Raw genomic sequence first — 22,853 nt, 5'->3', positions numbered from 1 at the left:
TATAGGAATGCAAGAGATGTCTGTGCATTAATTTTGTATCCTGCAACTTTACCAAATTCATTGATTAGCTCTAGTAGTTTTCTGGTGGCATTTTTAGGATTCTCTATGTATAGTATCATGTCATCTGCAAACAGTGACAGTTTTACTTCTTCTTTTCCAATTTGTATTCCGTTTATTTCTTTTTCTTCTCTGATTGCCATGGCTAGGACTTCCAAAACTATGTTGAATAATAGTGGTGAGAGTGGACATCCATGTCTTGTTCCTGATCTTAGAGGAAATGCTTTCAGTTTTTCACCATTGCGAATGATGTTTGCTGTGGGTCTGTCCTATATTGCCTTTATTATGTTGAGGTAGGTTCCCTCTATGCCCACTTTCTGGAGAGTTTTTATCATAAATGGGTGTTGAATTTTGTCAAAAGCTTTTTCTGCATCTATTGAGATGATCATATGGTTTTTATTCTTCAATTTGTAATATGGTGTATCACATTGATTGATATGCATATACTGCAGAATCCTTGCATCCCTGGGATAAATCCCACTTGATCATGGTTTATGATCCTTTTACTGTGTTGTTGGATTCTGCTTGCTAGTATTTTGTTGAGGATTTTTGCATCTATAGTCATCAGTGATACTGGTCTGTAATTTTCTTTTTTTGTAGTATCTTTGTCTCGTTTTGGTATCAGGGTGATGGTGGCCTCATAGAATGAGTTTGGGAGTGTTCCTTCCTCTGCAACTTTTTGGAAGAGTTTGAGAAGAATGGGTGTTAGCTCTTCTCTAAATGTTTGATAAAATTCACCTGTGAAGCCATCTGGTCCTGGACTTTTGTTTGTTGGAAGATTTTTAATCACAGTTTCAGTTTCATTACTTGTGATTGGTCTGTTCATATTTTCTATTTCTTCCTGGTTCAGTCTTGGAAGGTTATACCTTTCTAAGAATTTGTCCATTTCTTCCAGGTTGTCCATTTTATTGGCATAGAGTTGCTTGTAGTAGTCTCTTAGGATGCTTTGTATTTCTGCGGTGTTTGTTGTAACTTCTCCTTTTCCATTTCTAATTTTATTGATTTGAGTCCTCTCCCTCTTTTTCTTGATGAGTCTGGCTAATGGTTTATCAATTTTGTTTGTCTCCTCAAAGAACCAGCTTTTAGTTTAATTGATCTTTGCTATTGTTTTCTTTGTTTCTATTTCATTTATTTCTGATCTAATCTTTATGATTTCTTTCCTTCTGCTGACTTTGGGTTTTGTTTGTTCTTCTTTCTCTAGTTCCTTTAGGTGTAAGGTTAGGTTGTTTATTTGAGATTTTTCTTGTTTCTTGAGGTAGGCTTGTATAGCTATAAACTTCCCTCTTAGAACTGCTTTTGCTGCATCCCATAGGTTTTGGATTGTCGTGATTTCATTGTCATTTGTCTCTAGGTATTTTTTGGTTTCCTCTTTGATTTCATCAGTGATCTCTTGGTTATTTAGTAACGTATTGTTTATCCTCCATGTGTTTGTGTTTTTTACGTTTTTTTCCCTGTAATTCATTTCTAATCTCATAGCACTGTGGTCAGAAAAGATGCTTGATATGATTTCAATTTTCTGAAATTAACTGAGGCTTGATTTGTGACCCAAGATATGATGTATCCTGGAGAATGTTCCATGCGCACTTGAGAAGAAAGTGTAATCTGCTGTTTTTGGATGGAATGTCCTATAAATATCAATTAAATCTATCTGGTCTATTGTGTCATTTAAAACTTCTGTTTCCTTATTTATTTTCCTTTTGGATGATCTGTCCATTGGTGTAAGTGAGGTGTTAAAGTCTCCCACTATTATCGTGTTACTGTCAATTTCCTCTTTTATAGCTGTTGGCAGTTGCCTTATTTATTGAGGTGCCCCTATGTTGGGTGCATATATATTTATAATTGTTATATCTTCTTCTTGGATTGATCCCTTGATCATTATGTAGTGTCCTTCCTTGTCTCTTGTAACATTCGTTGTTTGAAAGTCTATTTTATCTGATATGAGTATTGCTACTCCAGCTTTCTTTTGATTTCCATTTGCATGGAATATCTTTTTCCATCCCCTCACTTTCAGGCTGTATGTGTCCCTAGGTCTGAAGTTAGTCTCTTGTAGACAGCATATATATGGGTCTTGTTTTTGTATCCATTCAGCAAGCCTGTGCTTTGGGTTGGAGCATTTAATCCATTCACGTTTAAGGTAATTATCGATATGTATGTTCCTATGACCATTTTCTTAGTTGTTTTGGGTTTGTTTTTGTAGGTCCTTTACTTCTCTTGTGTTTCCCACTTAGAGAAGTTCGTTTAGCATTTGTTGTAGAGCTGGTTTGGTGGTGCTGAATTCTTTTAGCTTTTGCTGCTCTGTAAAGCTTTTGATTTCTCTGTCGAATCTGAATGAGATCCTTGCCAGGTAGAGTAATCTTGGTTGTAGGTTCTTCCCTTTCATCACTTTAAGTATATCATGCCACTCCCTTCTGGCTTGTAGAGTTTCTGCTGAGAAATCAGCTGTTAACCTTATGGGAGTTCCCTTGTATGTTATTTGTTGTTTTCCCCTTGCTGCTTTCAATAATTTTTCTTTGTCTTTAATTTTTGCCAGTTTGATTACTATGTGTCTCGGCGTGTTTCTCCTTCTGTTTATCCTGTATGGGACTCTCTGCGCTTCCTGCACTTGGGTGGCTATTTTCTTTCCCATGCTAGGGAAGTTTTCGACTATAATGTCTTCAAATATTTTCTCTGGTCCTTTCTCTCTCTCTTTTCCTTCTGGGACCCCTATAATGCGAATGTTGTTGAGTTTAATGTTGTCCCAGAGGTCTCTTAGGCTGTCTTCATTTCTTTTCATTCTTTTTTCTTATTCTCTTCCCCAGCAGTGAATTCCGCCATTCTGTCTTCCAGATCACTTATCCGTTCTTCTGCCTCAGTTATTCTTCTATTGATTCCTTCTAGTGTAGTATTCATTTCAGTTATTGTATTGTTCATCTCTGTTTGTTTGTTCTTTAATTCTTCTAGGTCTTTGTTAAACATTTCTTGCATCGTCTCGATCTTTGCCTCCATTCTTTTTCCGAGGTCCTGGATCATCTTCACTATCATTATTCTGAATTCTTTTTCTGGAAGGTTGCCTATCTCCACTTCATTTAGTTGTTTTTCTGGGGTTTTATCTTGTTCCTTCATCTGGTATATAGCCCTCTGCTTTTTCATCTTGTCTGTCTTTCTGTGAATGTGGTTTTTGTTCCACAGGCTGCAGGATTGTAGTTCTTCTTGCTTCTGCTGTCTGCCCTCTGGTGGATGTGGCTATGTAAGAGGCTTGTGTAAGTTTCCTGATGGGAGGGACTGGTGGTGGGTAGAGCTGACTGTTTCTCTGGTGGGCAGAGCTCAGTAAAACTTTAATCCACTTGACTGCTTCCTGTTGGTTGTTTGGCCTGAGGCAACCCAACACTGGAGCCTACCTGGGCTCTTTGATGGGGCTAATGGCGGACTCTGGGAGGGCTCACGCCAAGGAGTACTTCCCAGAACTTCTGCTGCCAGTGTCCTTGTCCCCATGGTGAACCACAGCCACCGCCCGCCTCTGCAGGAGACCCTCCAACACTAGCAGGTGGGTCTGGTTCAGTCTCCCCTGGGGTCACTGCTCCTTCTCCTGGGTTCCGATGTGCACACTACTTTGTGTGTGCCCTCCAAGAGTGGAGTCTCTGTTTCCCCCAGTCCTGTCAAAGTCCTGCAGTGAAATTCCACTAGCCTTCAGAGTCTGATTCTCTAGGAATTCCTCCTCCCATTGCCGGACCCCCAGGTTGGGAAGCCTGACGTGGGTCTTAGAATCTTCATTCCAGTGGGTGTACTTCTGTGGTATAAGTGTTCTCCAGTCTGTGAGTCACCCACCCAGCAGTTATGGGATTTGATTGTACTGTGATTGTGACCTTCCTACTGTCTCATTGTGGCTTCTCCTTTGTCTTTGGATGTGGGGTATCTTTTTTGGTGAGATCAAGTGTCCTCCTGTCGATGATTGTCCAGCAGCTAGTTGTGATTCTGGTGTTCTCGCAAGAGGGAGTGAGAGCACGTCCTTCTACTCCACCATCTTTGTTCAGGGCCATGACTTTTTGAATTATGGTTTTCTCAGGGTATATGCCCAGTAGTGGGATTGCTGGGTCATATGGTAATTCTATTTTTAGTTTTTTAAGGAACTTCCATACTGCTCTCTGTAGTGGCTATATCGATTTATATTCCCACCAACTGTGCAAGAGGGTTCCCTTTTCTCCACACCCTCTCCAGCATTCATTTTTGGTAGACTTTTTATGATGGCCATTCTGACTGGTGTGGGGTGATACCTCATTGTAGTTTTGATTTGCCTTACTCTAATGATTAGTGATGTTGAGCATCCTTTTAGGTGTTTGTTGGCAATCTGTAAATCTTTGGAGAAATGTCTATTTAGGTCTTCTGCCCATTTCTGGATTGTGTTCTTTGTTTCTCTGATATTGAGCCTGCATGAACTGCTTATATATTTTGGAGATTAATCCCTTGTCAGTTGCTTCGTTTGCAAATATTTTCTCCCATTCTGAGGGTTGTCTTTTGGTCTTGTTTATGGTTTCCTTTGCTGTGCAAAAGCTTTGAAGTTTCATTAGGTCCCATTTATTTATTTTTGTTTTTATTTCCAATTCTCTAGGAGGTGCGTCAAAAAGGGTCTTGCTGTGATTTATGTCATAGAGTGTTCTGCCTATATTTTCCTCGAAGAGTTTTATAGTGTCTGGCCTTACATTTAGGTCTCTAATCCACTTTGAGTTTAATTTTCTGTATGGTGTTAGGGAGTGTTCTAATTTCATTCTTTCACATGTAGCTGTCCAGTTTTCCCAGCACCACTTATTGAAGAGGCTGTCTTTTCTCCATTGTGTATTCTTGCCTCGTTTATCAAAGTTTAGGTAACCATATGTGCGTGGGTTTATCTCTGGGCTATCTATCCTGGTCCATTGATCTGTATTTCTGTTTTTGTGCCAGTACCATACTGTCTTGATGACTGTAACTTTGTAGTATTGTCTGAAGTCAGGGAGCCTGATTTCTCCAGCTCCATTTTTCTTTCTCAAGATTGCTTTGGCTATTCGGGCTCCTTTGTGTTTCCATACATATTGTGCAATTTTTTTGTTCTAGTTCTGTGAAGAATGCCATTGGTAGTTTGATTGGGATTGCATTGAATCTGTAGATTGCTTTGGGTAGTATAGTCATTTTCACAATGTTGATTCTTCCAATCCAAGAACATGGTATATCTCTCCTCTTTTTGTATCATCTTTAATTTCTTTCATCAGTGTCTTATAGTTTTCTCCATACAGGTCTTTTGTCTCCTTAGGTAGGTTTATTCCTAGGTACTTTATTCTTTTTGTTGCAATGGTAAATGGGAGTGTTTCTTTCATTTCTCTTTCAGATTTTTCATCATTAGTGTATTGGAATGCAAGAGATTTCTGTGCATTAATTTTGTATCCTGCTACTTTACCAAATTCATTGATTAGCTCTTGTAGTTTTCTGGTAGCATCTTTAGGATTCTCTATGTATAATATCTTATCTGCAAACAGTTACAGTTGTTCTTTCCGATTTGTATCCCTTTTGTTTCTTTTTCTTCTCTGATTGCTATGGCTAAAACTTACAAAACTATGTTGAAAAATAGTGGTGAGAGTGAACAACCTTCTCTTACTCCTGATCTTAGAGGAAGTATTTTCAGTTTTCCACCATTGAGAACAATGTGGGCTGTGGGTTCTTCATATATGGCCTTTATTATGTTGAGGTTGGTTCCCTCTGCCTACTTTCTGGAGAGTTTTTATCATAAATGGGTGTAGAATTTTTTTGAAAGCTCTTTCTGCATCTATTGAGATTATCATATGGGTTTTATCCTTCAATTTGTTAATATGGTGTATTGCATTGATTTCATTGTGTATATTGAGGAATCCTTGCATTCCTGGGATAAACTCCACTTGATCATGGTGTATGATCCTTTTAGTTTGCTGTTGGATTCTGTTGGCTAGTAGTTTGTTGAGGATTTTTGCATCTATGTTCATCAGTGATATTGACCTGTAGTTTTCTTTTTTTGTGACATCTGTGTCTGGTTTTGGTATCAGGGTGATGGTGGCCTCGTATAATGAGTTTGGGAGTGTTCCTCCCTCTGCTATATTTTGGAAGAGTTTGAGAAGGAAAGGTGTTAGCTCTTCTCTAAATGTTTGATAAAATTCGCCTGTGAAGCCATCTGGTCCTGGGTTTTAGTTTGTTGGAAGATTTTTTATCACAGTCTCACTTTCAGTGCTTGTGATTGGTCTGTTTATATTTTCTATTTCTTCCTGGTTCAGTCTCGGAAGGTTGTGCTTTTCTAAGAATTTGTCCATTTTTTCCACATTGTCCATCTTATTGGTATATAGTTGCTTGTAGTAATCTCTCATGATCCTTTGTATTTCTGCAGTGTCAGTTGTTACTTCTTCTTTTTCATTTCCAATTCTGTTGATTTGAGTCTTCTCCCTTTTTTTCTTAATGAGTCTGTCTAATGGTTTATCAATTTTGTTTATCTTCTCAAAGAACCAGCTTTTAGTTTTATTGATCTTTGCTCTCATTTCCTTCATTTCTCTTTCATTTATTTCTTACCTGATCTTTATGATTTCTTTCCTTCTGCTATCTTTGGGGTTTTTTTGTTCTTCTTTCTCTAATTGCTTTAGGTGTAAGGTTAGGTTGTTTATTTGAGATTTTTGTTTTTTCTTGAGGTAGGACTGTATTGCTATAAACTTCCCTCTTAGAACTGGTTTTTTCTGCATCGCACAGGTTTTGGGTCATTATGTTTTATTCTCCTTTGTTTATAAATATTTTTTGATTTCCTCTTTGATTTCTTCAGTGATCTCTTGGTTATTTAGTATCGTATTGTTTAGCCTCCATGTGCTTGTATTTTTTACAGTTTTTTTCCTGTAATTGATATCTAGTTGCATAGCATTGTGGTCAGAAAAGATGCTTGATATGATTCCAATTTTCTTAAATTTACCAAGGCTTGATTTGTGACCCAAGATATGACCTATCTTGGAGAATCTTCCTTAAGTACTTGAGAAGAAAGTGTATTCTGTTTTTTTTTGATGGATTGTCATATAAATATCAATTAAATCTATGTTGTTTAATGGGTCATTTAAAGCTTGTGTTTCCTTATTTATTTTCATTTTGCTTTATCTGTCCATTGGTGAAAGTAGGGTGTTAAAGTCCCCTACTATGATTGTCTTACTGTCGATTTCCCCTCTTATGGCTGTTAGCATTTGCTTTATGCATTGAGGTGCTCATATGTTGGTTGCATAAATAGTTACAATTATTATATCTTCTTTGATTGATCCCTTGATCATTATATAGTGTCCTTCTTTGTCTCTTGTAATAGTCTTTATTTTAAAGTCTATTTTCTCTGATATGAGAATTGCCACTCCAGCTTTCTTTTGATTTCCATTTGCATGGAATATCTTTTTCCATCCCCTCACTTTCAGTCTGTATGTGTCCCTAGGTCTGAAGTGGGTCTCTTGTTGACAGCATATATACGGGTCTTGTTTTTGTGTCCATTCAGCCAGTCTGTGTCTTTTGGTGGGAACCAAAAGCTGACTTGGTGGTGCTGAATTCTCTTAGCTTTTGCTTGTCTGTGAAGGTTTTAATATCTCCGTCAAATCTGAATGAGATCCTTTCTGGGTAATCTTGGTTGTAAGTTTTTCCCTTTCATCACTTTAAATATGTCCTGCCACTCCCCTCTGGTTTGCAGAGTTTCTGCTAAAAGATCAGCTTTTAACCTTATGGGGATTCCCTTATATGTTTTTTGTTGCTTTTCCCTTCCTGGTTTTAATATTTTTTCTTTGTATTTAATTTTTGATAGTTTGATTAATATGTGTCTTGGCGTGTTCCTCCTTGGATTTATCCTGTATGGGACTCTCTGCGCTTCCTGGACTTTATTGACTATTTCCTTTCCCATGTTAGGGAAGTTTTCAACTATAGTCTCTTCAAATATTTTCTCAGTCCCTTTCTTTCTCTCTCCTTCTTCTGGGACCTATATAATTCGAATGTGGATGCATTTAATGTTGCCCCAGAGGTCTCTGTGACTGTCCTCAATTCTTTTCATTCTTTTTTCTTTATTCTGCTCTATGGTAGTTATTTCCACTATTGTATCTTCCAGGTCACTTATCCTTTCTTCTGCCTCAGTTATTCTGCTATTGATTCCTTCTAGAGAATTTTAAATTTCATTTATTGTGTTGTTCATCATTGTTTGTTTGCTCTTTAGTTCTTCTAGGTCCTTATTAAATGTTTCTTGTATTTTCTCCATTCTATTTCCAAGATTTTGGATCATCTTTACTATTATTAATCTGAATTGTTTTTCAGGTACACTGCCTATTTCCACTTCGTTTGTTGGTCTGGTGCATTTTTACCTTGGTCCTTCATGTGCTGTGTATTTCTCTGTCGTCTTATTTTGTTTAACTTACTCTGTTTGGGGTCTCCTTTTTTGCATGCTGCAGGTTCATAGTTCCCGTTGTTTTTGCTGTCTGCCCCCAGTGGGTAATGTTGGTTCAGTGGGTTGTGTTGGCTTCTTGGTAGACGGGACTGGTGCCTATGTTCTGGTGGATGAGGCTGGATCTTATCTTTCTGGTGGGCAGGGCCACGTCCAGTGGTGTGTTTTGGGGTGTCTGTGAACTTACTATGATTTTAGTCAGCCTCTCTGCTAGTGGGTGGGTTTGTGTTCCTGTCTTGCTAGTTGTTTGGCATGGGGTGTCCAGCACTGCAGCTTGCTGGTCATTGAGTGGATCTGGGTCTTAGCGTTGACACGGAGATCTCTGGGAGAGCTCTCGCCAATTGATATTACATGGGGCTGGGAGGTCTCTGGTGGTCCAATGTCCTGATCTTGGCTGTCCCACCTCAGAGTGTCAGGCTTGACATCTGGCCAGAGCACCAGGATACAGCCACATCGCTCAGAAGACACCAGAGCCACGTGGCTCAGAAGAAAAAGGAGAAAAAAAGAAAGAAAAAATAAAAAAGTAAAATACAGTAGAATAAAGTTATTAAAATTAAAAAATCAAAAAATTTTAGTAAAATAACAAAAATAAAAAAGTAATTAAAATACAAAAGTAGAGAGCAACCAAACCAATAAACAAATCCACCAATGGTAACAAGTGCTAAAAACTAAACTAAGATAAATATAAAACTCAGAAACTGGTCAGTTGCATACAACCAACTCCAAGTCTACAGTTGTTCCCAAAGTCTACTGCCTCAATTTTGGGATGATTCGTTGTCTATTCAGGTATTCCTCAGATGCAGTGGTACATGAAGTTGATTGTGGAGATTTAATCCACTGCTCCTGAGGCTGCACAGAGAAATTTCCCTTTCTTTTCTTTGTTCGCACAGCTCCTGGCGTTCACCTTTGGATTTGGCCCTGCCGTTCCATGTAGGTCGCCCTCTGGCGTCTGTTCTTTGCCCAGACAGGAGGGGGTCAAAGGAATGGCTGATTAGGGGTCTCTGGCTCACTGAGGCCGAGGGGAGGGAGGGGTACGGAATGTGGGGCGAGCCTGAAGGGGCAGAAGCCAGCGTGACGTTGCAACAGCCTGGGGCGTGCCATGTGTTCTCCGGGGAGGTTGTCCTGGATGACGGGATCCTGGCAGTGGTGGGATTCACAGGCTCCCAGGAGGGAAGGTGTGGATAGTGACCTGTGCTTGCACACAGGCTTCTTGGTGGCTGCAGCAGCAGCGTTGGCGTTTCATGCCCGTCTCTGGTGTGTGCACTGATAGCCGTGGCTTGCGCCCATCTCTGGAGCTCTTTTAGGTGGTGCTCTGAATCCCCTCTCCTCGTGCACCCCGAAACAATGGTCTCTTGCTTCTTAGGCAGTTGCAGACTTTTTTCTGGACTCCCTCCTGGCTAGCTGTGGCGCACTAGCCCCCTTCAGGCTGTGTTCATGCAGCCAACCCCAGTCCTCTCCCTGGGGTCTGACCTCCGAAGCCTGAGCCTCAGCTCCCAGCCCCCACCCACCCCGGTGGGTGAGCAGACAAGCCTCTCAGACTGGTGAGTGCTGGTTGGCACCGATCCTCTGTGCGAGAATCTCTCCGCTTTGCCCTCCGCACCCCTGTTGCTGCGCTCTCCTCCACAGTTCCGAAGCTTCCCCTCTCTGCCACCCGCAGTCTCCGCCCGCGAAGGGGCTTCTTAGTGTGTGGAAACCTTTCCTCCTTCACAGTTCCCTCCCAGAGGTGCAGGTCCCATCCCTATTCTTTTGTCTCCATTTTTTCTTTTTTCTTTTGCCCTACCCAGGTACGTGGGGAGTTTCTTGCCTTTGGGGAAGTCTGAGGTCTTCTGCCAGCGTTCAGTAGGCAATCTGTAGGAGCTGTTCCACATGTAGATGTATTTCTGATGTATTTGTGGGGAGGAAGGTGATCTCCACATCTTACTCCTCCGCCATCTTGAAGCTCTGTGTGGACTGAAATGATGTAAACACTGTTTTTACGCTGTCTCAGCTACATATGCAAGGCTGCCTCTCACACATACAATGTCTTTGTGAGATTAGAAAAAAAAAAAAAGCCATTTATCTGCCTCCTTAGTGCACATGAATTAGAAAACGGCACTTCCTCTTGGTTTATACAGGCCCATGAAAAATAGTTTGGCCAGGAGTTTGAGAACTGAATTTCATCCCTCATTCAATTCCTTTTCCATACAATTGCAGAACCTACAAAAGTTTGTGTGAGTGAGTCTGATTGCCTAATAATAATGAAACCAGAAACTCGGCCTCTTTGTACCAGTGCTGAATCGAATCTCGGAGACAGAGTTCTGGGGGAAGTAGAAAAGAATAGCTTTATTGCTTTGCCAGGCAAAGAGGGACACAGTGGTCTCCTACCCTCAAAAACTGTGTGTCCCTTGGGACTTCCCTGGTGGCACAGTGGTTGGGAATCCGCCTGCCAATGCAGGGGACATGAGTTCAATCCCTGGTCTGGGAGGATCCCACATGCCATGGAGCAAGTAAGCCCGTGTGCCACAACTACTGAGCCTGCACTCTAGAGCCCAGGAGCCACAGCTACTGAGCCCAGCTGCCACAACTACTGAAGCCCGGGTGCCTAGAGCCCATGCTCCGCAACAAGAGAAGCCACCAAAATGCGAAGCCCACGCACCACAAAAAAGAGTAGCGCCTGCTCACCGCAACGAGAGGAAGCCCACGTGCAGCAACAAAGTCCCAATGCTGCCAAAAATAAATAAGTTAAAAACAAATAAATTAAAAAAAAAACAACAACTGTGTGTCCCAACCCAGGGAGCATTTGGTGAGTAGTTTTATAGCAACAGTTCAAGGATGGGGTGTTGCTGATAAGGATCACGGTGTGTGAGGCCACTAATCTGGCCTCAGGTGGTCTCCTGATAAGCCTCTCAGGTTCTCCAGGCTATCAAACTGTGACCTTCTCTGGAATGAAGAATGCTTCATCCAGTAGTTAATGTCTTCCATTTGTTGGGGGTTTTAGTTTTGTAGAAGAGCTCAAAGATATTGTTATGTATATCCCTTGATTTGGAACCAGGACCCTGCCCCAAGGCTGCACTATTGTTTCTTGACTGCTCCTCCCTTGTCTCTGCATGCCCTCCCTTCCCTGATTAACAACTGTTTGAACCTGCCCTTTGGAACTCAGGGAAGGTCATGGAGGCTGAAGCCTATTTCCTACAAACAAGAAACGGGGAACACAGAAAGGCTTCTGTGCCCAGGAGCCCCACAGGGTCCTGCTTGGTTTCAGTAACACATTACTGTGTTTGTGTGAAGGATCTATGCCTGTTTGCCCTCTTTGATGTCATAAGAATAACAAAACAATTTTGTGTAGTAAAGAATTTAATCTTAATTCTTCAATCTTAATTCTTTAAAGAATTTAAGAGATATCTGAATTTTGCCCTAAGTTTCTGGGAGGTAATCTGTTAAACCCTTGGAGACTTTTGTTTGCCTGGAGGCCAGTGTCATTCCAGATAGTTTAACAATGTGATTTAGGGTGGGGGGCTTTGGGTCACATGATACCAGCTCAACCTCTGGAGGGCTTGGAGAATGAGATCAACCATGTCAGAGGTCAATCATACTTGCATGATGGAGCCCCAGTAAAAATTCTAGACTCCGGGCTCTGGTGAACATCCCTGGTTGGCAGCATAATGTGCATATTGTCACACGTCCATACTTGGAAAGTAATACTATCCATGACTCCATGGGGAAAGAACAGCTAGAAGCTCTACATTTGGAGCTTTCTTGGAGTGTGTACTGTGGTCCTCTTCTCTTGCTAATTTTAATCTGTATCTTTTAGCTGTGATAAATTGTAACTGTGAGCATAACCACTTTGAACCTCAAAGTGTCATCTCTGGGGCTCCCAAACTTGCAAATGGTGTTGAAAATATTGAGTCCTGTGAACTGCACTCTCTCTAACTTAACAGCATTTTACTTAGAAAATGGCACCACAGACATTTTTATGGCTTATTTGCTTCAATCCTTCTCTATCTCCTATGATGCCCCATTCTCTAAACTTTACACACATAGAAACATACATATATATTTTCTATGAATTAGCTTAATGTAATTAGCTTTTGTAATAAATAAACCCCCAAATATGTAATGGTTTTAACACATGAGGAGTTTACTTCCCATTTTTTAAAAATTTCAAAATGTTATCAGTGACCTGAATTTTGTCCTTCTTCAACATGCAGCTTCCTGTAGTATCTCTATGCTCATTTATCAAGTAAGAGGAAGAGTAGTGGGGATATTATGTGGGAAATTTTTTGTGGTTCAGGCCTGGAAGGAACACTTTTCACTTCTGATCATGTAACACTGAGCAGAACTTAAGCCAGTGCTCACACCTAACTGGAAGGTAGTCTGGGGCATGAAGAGCATCTGTGTGCCCAGGAAAAAGAGGAAGTGGATGGATGAACAGCTAGCAACTATCTGCCTCACACATTCATATTTTCTCTTCTCCAATCCCCTCAGGTCCCTCAGGCTATCAGTAGTTAATAGGATAAATGGATTAATGATAATGTGTTAATTAGTGATTATGTCTTAATCCTATATTACACATTGGTAACACTATAATGTCTCAACCCATAGAAGTGAACATTTTTAGAAATTTGGGCCATCCAAATTTTGTGATCACTCTGTCTCCAAGCTGAGGACAATCCTGTCATTCTGCTCATAAGAATGAAGCTTTAAATATAAAGAGTATCATCAGCATGATGAAAAATGTACAACATGGGAGTTGTGAGTTTAAGATTTTTTCAGGGTCTTATTGAGGACTATAGCCTGGGAGTCAACCATTCAGCAGCTCTGAATAAACTGCCCTGAAGAGATAGGGGAGGAACCAGTATCTATATGGATTATTTTTTGGCTGGGAGATACATGCAGTCAAGCATACATCTTGGTAAAAAAATTACTGTTAATCACAAAGAACAGATATCTCAAGTTAATGATTTTAGTGCTTTTCTGTGTATGGCTAGATGCAAGAATCAGGGGTCATTGAAATTCTTCCTGAGATATGCATCTAATTCCTTAGGGGCCCATTTATCCAAAGCACAGAGTGCCTCATCCTGTGTTTTTTCATCCTAAAGTCCTTTCAGGACGCATTGTCAGTAGGCTATTGCAGTGGGTTGCCACTTAACCGTTGTATAACTGGTTGATGAGTGAGCCTCCTTGTTTATTTGCTTTTGTGTTAATAGTATGGTAATAACTCACTTTAATTGAGTGCCCACAATGGGAAAGGCATTGTTTGAAGAGCTGTGCATGCATTATTTCATTTAATCTTCACAACAACCCTAAATAATAGGTATTATCTAGGAATTGTTGGAGCTGGAACATCTGTCAATGTAGTTTGACCCAAAAACCTGGCCACTATAACTAGGCAACTTATAATTTCATTGTCATTAAGTTGCCTGTGGGAACTCAGCTACTCCAACTTTTCTGCAAGTTAGAGAAATTCTGTATTTTTGTTGTGAATGCATACCATAGAGGAGCAAATTTTGCCACCCCAAAATGTGTCTCTTTGGCATGAGAATTAATTTAGGTTGATTATTTTTAAGACACGAATCAGGAAGTCATTTTTTTTTTTTAAACCTCCCCTTAGCAGCCTAAAGAACTTAGATAAAGGTTCTGTTCCAGGAATAGAGCTATCATCAGAGATATCTGCAAAGAATATTGGCTAGGTATGGTGCAGGAAACTCAGCAGGGCCTGGAGATCAGATTCCACTCTGTGTCCTATTGTCTCTGCACAGCCCAGCAAATCTTTATTTACCAAACATTTCCCTTTCCGTCTCCATGTGAATTGCCTTCCTCCTCTTTGAGATCCCAAACCACTACCCCTCTTTTGTCTTTAGCTGTAGATGGTGTTATTAAGTTTTTTGTTTGATTTTCTCCTGTTAATCTGCCTCACGTCGATTAATTCTTAGACCAGCCAGAGGAACCTAGAAGGGTAGAGGAAAATGTCTTCCTCCCCAACAATACCTTGTGTTAGGCACAGTATCAACTACCGCCTTAGGTTTCATTCCTTTGTTATTGTCTTTTCTCTCCTTCATATCCTGAATCCTTTCAATTCCCCTGCCTCAAGTGCCACCTGCTCTCCTGAAAATGAAATGTGGCATTGACCACTTATATTTGCTATGCTGAACAGTGTCCTGGAAAACAAATATAAAATGACAGCTCCACTCCGCACTATCTCTGAGTTTCACACTTCTGTTTCCTTTTGCAAATCTGGGGACAGTTCAGAATTCCGGTAAGAAAAGTTGTTGATGGAAAATGCTGCTTCCATTTTCTGATGTTTAGAAGACTCCCGAAGTACCTGTTTCTTGAGGAACAAAAAATGCAGAATAAAGCAACCACACTGTTCCCTAGAGAGAAAGAAGAATATTATTATGCCTAGTCTATCATCATTATCATCACCCACATAGTGTTTGCTAAGCTTCCAGAAGCACGAGGCAGTGGGGTGGTTAAATTGGCATCTTCTCCTCCTCCCAAGAGCTTGCAATTTAAATAGAAACAGAGCAGCAAAGACAAACATATACAAGGTCAGGCTGAGACAAACGTCAACACGTTAGCATACTCATTAAAATAGAATAGAGCTTATTATAATTCAGTAAGAATGGGAGGTGGCAAGATGCAGTATAAAAATGTGCTAAACTAGGAGTCAAGGGGCTTTGCAGCAGGCTGGGGGTATGGGTTTGGGCACATCACCTTACCAACCCTAAGGTTGAAATGCTTCTTAGGAAGTCTTGGGAAGGTGAACCAAATACAGACTAACATGGAAGTTTCTAAATTGGAAACTTCTAAAATGGAAGAAACTGAGGTTAGGAAAAGCAAGTTCTTGCTTGGCCATCATTTGGTTAGAAAAAAGCAGAGGCCAAACAAAACTATGGGCATAGGGAATTGTAAGTAATGGAATTACAAAAAGCCTCAGGGAAATGGGAAAGTGAGCAGACTATTCTTCCTGTGTCTTCCTCCCTTAGGTTGTAAGGTTCATCTTTTGACTCATATGTATAATTTAATATATAAACATATATATTCAGCAAATACTTATTAGAGTGCCTATTATTTGCCAGGCACAGTTACATGTACTTAGGATCCCATGGTATGCATAAGTATAGTTGGGTCTTCTGTTCTTTATAAGTGCCTGACTTAAGCTTTGATGACTGAGACATCCACTTCAAAGATGGCTATCTCAAACTCATTGCCAGCCACAGGACTAGATAAAGAGCCAGGCCACACGCTCCCTCCTTATCCCCTCCCACTCCACCTCTGGCTCTTTCGTTTTAGAGATCTTGGTAGGTTTTGGTAACTAACCATTTGGGCCATCTTTTTTTTTTCTCTTCCTGCTCTTTAAATTCCACTCTCATGTTTTAAATTCATCAATAAAGAATGAGCCCACGAAACCCTAGGACCCCACCCTCAACTCCAATAAAAGTAGGACCCCACGCTCTCTCTCTCTCTCTGCACACATGACCTCTCTATGTGGCCCCAGGTGTGCCATGTATTGATCATTTCCAGGACTTGTAAGTAATAACCCTTTTTTCCAAAGTTTTCTAATGGATTGCTGAAGGGTGTCTTGAAATCATAATAAGAATCACAAGAGCCAGTCCAGCCACAACATTGGTTACAGATAGGCTGAGAGGGGCACAAAACAATGAGCAGTTAAGTTTCCCCTTTTTGTGGAGCTGCTATTCTAGGAAATGGGGAGAGACAAATGATAAGCAGTTAAACACCCAAGAAAATATCAGATAAAAGGGAGTGTCAAGTAGAGAATTAAAGCAGGATTGTGTTATAATGAGTTATTAGATTACTTCTTATATTCAAGGGTCAGGGACAACCTCTTTGTGCATTTAGTATTTAAGGTAAGAGCTAAATATTAGATAGGAAGATGTTGAAGATGAGGGAGAAATAGAAATCACCTGGGAATGAAATCCCTGAGATGATAATAGTTTCTCATTTCCACAAAGCAACAACCCCTATGGGGGCTCTTAGTTTCTGTCCCAGTATACTAGGCCACCTGATTAGCTAATCTGTATCTCCCTTCCAAACTAAAAAAAAAAAAAAATTAAAAAGAAGATCTGATTATTCCAGATTGGCCACAGTATAGCTGGGTCTTTGCATTTCCAAATAAACATGTGAAGAACATGTGGCTTCTTACTGTTTATCTGTAGCATATCTGTACTTTATCTCAAGCATCCACATCCTAGTTAGTGAGGGGCAGAGGGCAGACTAAAAGACAACCGCGTTTGTATAGCCAATATATTCTCTTTGGTACAATGATTTATATACAGTATTTTAAACAAGACAAGGATCAGTTTTGGAACTAGGCCTGAATTCAGATTAAACACTGACCAGAATAATTGTGCAGTGCAATCATCAGCAATTTGTAATATTTCCCTACCCCAGCTTCTTGAACAAATAATATAACAAATAATACAAATATGAGCAAATGACATGAATTCTAGGGTGATACTTTCAGCTCTTGAGAATGTTGAAATGTCCTCAGGTTATGAATTCTTAGTTATTTTGTTTGACCCCCAATTCCAAAAGGTCTTATATGTGTTACTCAAAATCCATCCCTCTGTGGTGATCACCACCAGTGATGCCTTTTGTATCTTTAGTTGCTTGTGGAGATCATGTTTTTTAAGATGACTATGGTATGTGATCAGAATCACTGTCTCTAAGAAACAAAAGGCTCAGAATTCCATCTGTTCTTCTTTCTTAATGTCAGCGCAAAACATTAACTATTTCTTCTTTCATTATTGTGAATATTGCTATAACAATTTACTTTCCTACCATCAACTTGGATGCTTTGCACTCACCAGGAAGCGTGTCAAGCACATGGAAATGTGAAAGAGAAACACACAATAATATATTTTAAAATATCACACTCTTTATATAGTAAACTCTTCCTGTTTCTATCAGGAGTGGCGTGAGTGGGGGAACTTACTATTTAAGATTACTCTTTCCAGGCAGTATAAAGGCAGAGCTTTGAAATGGGGATACTTGTGGGGAGAGCATGGGCATATAAAGCTTACTATATATTTTTTTATATGGCCTAATATAGCTGAGTGATTAGAAGATTCATAATCCTAGAAATCATCACATCTTGTGCTAGATTTTGCTATTACAATTTGAATTCTCCCAAGAAATTTTTGTTGACTATGAGAAACCTGGGCTTATCCCTATGTTTATTAATATAAAATGATATCTAACTGGGAGTTGGCAATTAATCAAGAGGTTTCCAGGACAGGATCAGTTTGGAGGGAAAAGAATCCATTGGAGGGGTAGAAGCTGAACAGCTGACATTCAGACATTAAAGGACTCTGCTCACTTCACAATTGGAAACTGAGCCAACTCCGCCCCAAACTCGGGGATTCTGAGCAGTAACCTTCCTGTTGGTATGAGAAAGTTATAAGCAGCAAGAGTCTTCCTCCAAAGAAATTAGACTCAAGGGGCCATCTGATAAGAAGTGTAGAATGTAAGTCCCTAGGGTAGGCAGGAGCAGACCAATTAGCATCTCATTTTCTACCAGGGCTAATTAAGCCATTGCCTGCTGCACTCTGCCTCACCACCCTCTGTCTCAGAACCACAGTGCCTCTTGGGCCTGAGGCTTGAAGATTGTGCTTTACCCTCTGCTTCTCTTCAGCTGGAGTCACTTTCCCCCTTGAAATTAATGGAGTGAGACAGGTTCAGCAGCGCTAGGTACTTGTGGGTGAGAGAATCCTTTCCTAAGGGTACTGGTTCCATCAGAGGTGCAGAAATTCAACTGAGAATGGAACAAGAAAGGATACTAAAGGCAAATTTGATGTTTAATTTCAGGAGACCACATCATCCTCTGATGGCAATAATAACTAAGGTTTATTGAATGCTTAATTAATATGAACTAAACACTGCACTAGCGTTTTACATTAATTATTTTATTTAACCTTCACAACCATCTCATGAGATAGGAATTTCCACCGTTTCACAGATCAGAATGCGTTCACAGAGTTAGAAAGTTGTAGCCTGAATTCAAACCCAAGTCAGGTGAGCCCAGAGCCAATGCTCCATCCATTACCGTATAGGATCTTGGAACAGTTATATATTAAAAGCCCCTTCTCTCAATTCTCTTTAATCTCAGAGACATTGGCTCTTTTTTTCCTAATCAGTTTCCAGCTAATGATAAATAGATGAAATTTAGGAACTAGTAAATCCACTCTATCAAGCCCTTTTATATATACATCAAATTATATATAATATATTTGATATAGATCAGGTTATTATTACGTATTATATTTTATATATTATGTATTTGATATATCTTGTTGGGGAGGGGGAAATTTCCCTCTCTACCCTTCTTTAGTTGTTATGGCTGGACTAATAAAATTGACACGAGAGATTAACAAGAGAAAAAGAAACATTTTAATTCATGTGCATGGAGGTCTCTTAGAAATGGGACATAAGAAGTGGCCAAAGCAGGCAGCTTTCATACTTTTTAGACCAAGAAACAGTAAATTTGTGAGGAATTGACAGGACAAAGAAACTTAGGCTTTGTTTGCTTAATTAGTGAAGAATATAAATAGAGTTTGGGCTTGGGGTAGTAAATTAAAGAAGTGAGGAGACTTGTTTATACAAGCCTGTTTGGCTCCTATCTCTGATGATAAGGGTGTCCTTTTTCCTCCAGATGCAGTGAGTGCACTTTTCATGTGAGAGATTTATTGCCTGTTTTTGAAGGAAACAGAGGAGGCTCAGAACTTCCTTCTTGCATCACTGCTTCTCAAGCAACTTTAAGTCAAAATAATCATATGGGCTAAAAATAACCCAAAATAATCAATATGCCATTGTGGCATATTTTGGGGCTGCCCACCATGAGCCTCAACTATCCCTCTGTATATAGTTATACACACACACACACACATATATAGTTTATATATATGTATGTATAAACTATATATATTATATATATGTAACTTTTTTCCTGTCACTACGTTTTTAGGAGTAAGAGGTGAGCAAATCACAGCCACGACAACAAATACAATTTTCAAAATAGGGAAAGTCAGCTCATTTAAGTTCTCACCTATTTCTTTAGGATAATACAGTTCCAACTCATGTTCTTAATGTTGACACTAAGGCCTTCCAGGTATTTAATCGTCAAAGATAATATTAGATTACCTAGAAGAAATTCATTATGATAAGACTATTATTTATAAAGATTTTCAATTATAATTATTGAAAGAAAGACATTTATAGTTATCTCGTCAATACTCTTATAATCTAATTACCATACTCCATTTATAAATCGTTCTAGGAAATTAAAGTCTTACTGTATATAATTTGAATGATGTATTTAAAAGTTCTTCCTCTTCCCTTCAATAAAACGTGTGAATACACACATACATGCCTATATAAATAAGTGTGTGTAATAATGAACAGCTCTAACTCTAGAGAGCATCAGATCTCAGCATAAATCTCAGCTCTAATACTTACTTGCTATGTACACTTGAGAAAATTACTGAAACTCTCTAAGCCTCACTTTCCAAAAGCTGTTAGAGTTGCTAGAAGCATCAAATAAGATAACTGTATGCAAAGCACTAAGCCTAGCGCATGGCTCACGAGAAGCAAACCCTGAGTAGTTGCTGTTATTATTTATAATTTTCTTCTGGAATCACAGCTTGTTCCACTTGTCCATCTTATTCTTGTCACAAGAAGCTGGAAAGGATTACAAAGGTTTCTGACCTTTTTTAAAAAATTTCATTGGTGCTGGTATCATTTCTCATTTTCTTCCTTCTCATTTCTTCCTTTCTTCACCAGCTCTCTGCTTGTAGTGCCAACAACTTTTGATATTGAGTATAAAGAAAAAAAATTAGGTATGAGTGTATTAACTATGTCTTTTGTTTTCTGTATTCTGATGCTTTGACATCAGGGGCCTGGTGACCCTGGAGGGACTGTCCGCCCCAGGGTTAGCCCATTCCTAGACATAGTAAACCGCTCCCCGAAGAGCACACTTCACATGCACACCAGCTGGTCCAGAGCCGACATCCTCAACCACCTCAGTCACGGGGCTCTCACGTTCTGCGACCCTATCCACTTGCCCCTCTCACCCCAGGGCCAGGTACCACAAAACCAGGGACAGCCCCTATGCCCCAGATCCCACTGAAATTATTCAAACTAGCCAATCCTAAGCATGCTTACCCTGCCTCGCCCATTCTTTCCCATAGAAACCACTGTGAAGGCTCGTGCTCACATTTCCCCCTCTCCCTTTCCTCCTGACCAACCCCACTGCTTCCCTAGTGGCACCCACACAGTGTGACATTTTCATGGGATCTGTGAGTGTAACAAACTCTCTTTTCTTTTTTTTTAAATGATTTTTCATTGTGGTAAAAGTCACATCACATAAAACATACTATTTTAACCATACTTAACTGTACAGTTCAGGGGCACTAACTACATTCACATCGTTGTGCAACTCTCACCATCATCCATCTCACAAATTTTTCACCTACTTAAACTGAAACTCTGTCCCCATTAAACACTAACTCCCCTTTCCCCCTCCCCGCCACCCCAAACCCCGGGCCCTGGCATTTACCAGTGTACTTTCTGACTCTATGAATTTGACTATTCTAGGTACTTCATATAAGTGGAATCAAACAGTATTTGTCTGCACGTAACGTATATTGGACTGCATTTTTAAGGTTAACTTAATATATGTCCTGTAAACAGATTGTACCTTCTTTTTTTTCCCCCCTGTGCTATACAGTAGGTCCTCACCAGTGATCTATTTCATGCATAGTAGTGTACATACATAAATCTCAATCTCCCAATCCATCCCACCCCCCACTTACCCCCTTGGTCCATACATTTGTTCTCTGTGTCTTTGTCTCTGTTTCTGCTTTGCAAATAGGTTCATCAGTACCATTTTTCTAAATTCCACATATATGTGTTAATATATGATGTTTGTTTTTCTCTTTCTGACTTACTTCACTCTGTATGACAGTCTCTAGGTCCATCCACGTCTCTGTAAAGGTACAATTTCATTCCTTTTTATGGCTGAATAATATTCCATTGTATATATGTACCACATCTTCTTTATCCATTCGTCTGTCAGTGGACATTTAGGTTGTTTCCATGTCCTGGCTATTGTAAGTAGTGCTGCAATGAACATTGGGGTGCATTTATCTTTTGGAATTATGGTTTTCTCTGGGTATATGCCCAGGAGTGGGATTGCTGGGTCATATGGTAGTTCTATTTTTAGTTTTTTAAGGAACCTTCACACTGTTCTCCATAGTGGCTATACCAATTTACATTCCCACCAACAGTGTAAGAGAGTTCCCTTTTCTCCACACCCTCTCCAGCATTTATTGTTTGTAGATTTTTTTTAATGGTGGCCTTTCTGACCTGTGTGAGGTAGTACCTCATCGTAGTTTTGATTTGCATTTCTCTAATAATTAGTGATGTTGAGCATCTTTTCATGTGCCTCTTGGCCATCTGTATGTCTTCTTTGGAGAAAAGTCTATTTAGGTCTTCCACCCATTTTTTGATTGGGTTGTTTGTTTTTTTGATGTTGACCTGCATGAGCTGTTTGTATATTTTGGAAATAAATCCCTGTCATTTGCTTCATTTGCAAATATTTTCTCCCATTCTGATGGTTGTCCTTTCATCTTGTTTATGGTTTCCTTTGCTGTGCAAAAGCTTTTAAGTTTCAGTAGGTCCCATTTGTTTATTTTTGTTTTTATTTTCATTACTCTAGGAGGTGGGTCAAAAATGTCTGGCTGTGGTTTATGTCAAAGAGTGTTCTTCCTAAGTTTTCCTCTAAGAATTTTATAGTGTTTGGCCTTACATTTAAGTCTTTAATCCATTTTGAGTTTACTTTTGTGTATGGTGTTAGGAAGTGTTCTAATTTCATTCTTTTACATGTAGCTGCCCAGTTTTCCCAGCACCACTTATTGAAAAGAGTGTCTGTTCTCCATTGTATATTCTTGCCTCCTTTGTCATAGATTAGGTGACCATAGGTGTGTGTGGGGATTTATCTCTGGGCTTTCTATCCTGTTCCATTGATCTATATTTCTGTTTTTTTGCCAGTACCATACTGTCTTGATTCCTGTAGCTTTGTAGTATAGTTTGAAGTCAGGGAGCCTGATTCCTCCAGCTCCGTTTTTCTTTCTCAAGATTGCTTTGGCTATTCGGGGTCTTTTATGTTTCCATACAAATTTTGAAATTTTTTATTCTAATTCTGTGAAAATGCTATTGGTAATTTGATAGAGATTGCATTGAATCTGTAGATTGCTTTGGGTAGTATAGTCATTTTCACAATATTGATTCTTCCAATCCAGGAACATGGTATATCTCTTCGTCTGTTTGTGTCTTCTTTGATTTCTTTCTTCAGTGTCTTATAGTTTTCTGGGTACAGGTCTTTTGCCTC

This window comes from Eubalaena glacialis, chromosome 4, assembly GCF_028564815.1.
Source record: "Eubalaena glacialis isolate mEubGla1 chromosome 4, mEubGla1.1.hap2.+ XY, whole genome shotgun sequence".
NCBI lineage: Eukaryota > Metazoa > Chordata > Mammalia > Artiodactyla > Balaenidae > Eubalaena > Eubalaena glacialis.
This window is presented reverse-complemented; position numbering follows the sequence as displayed.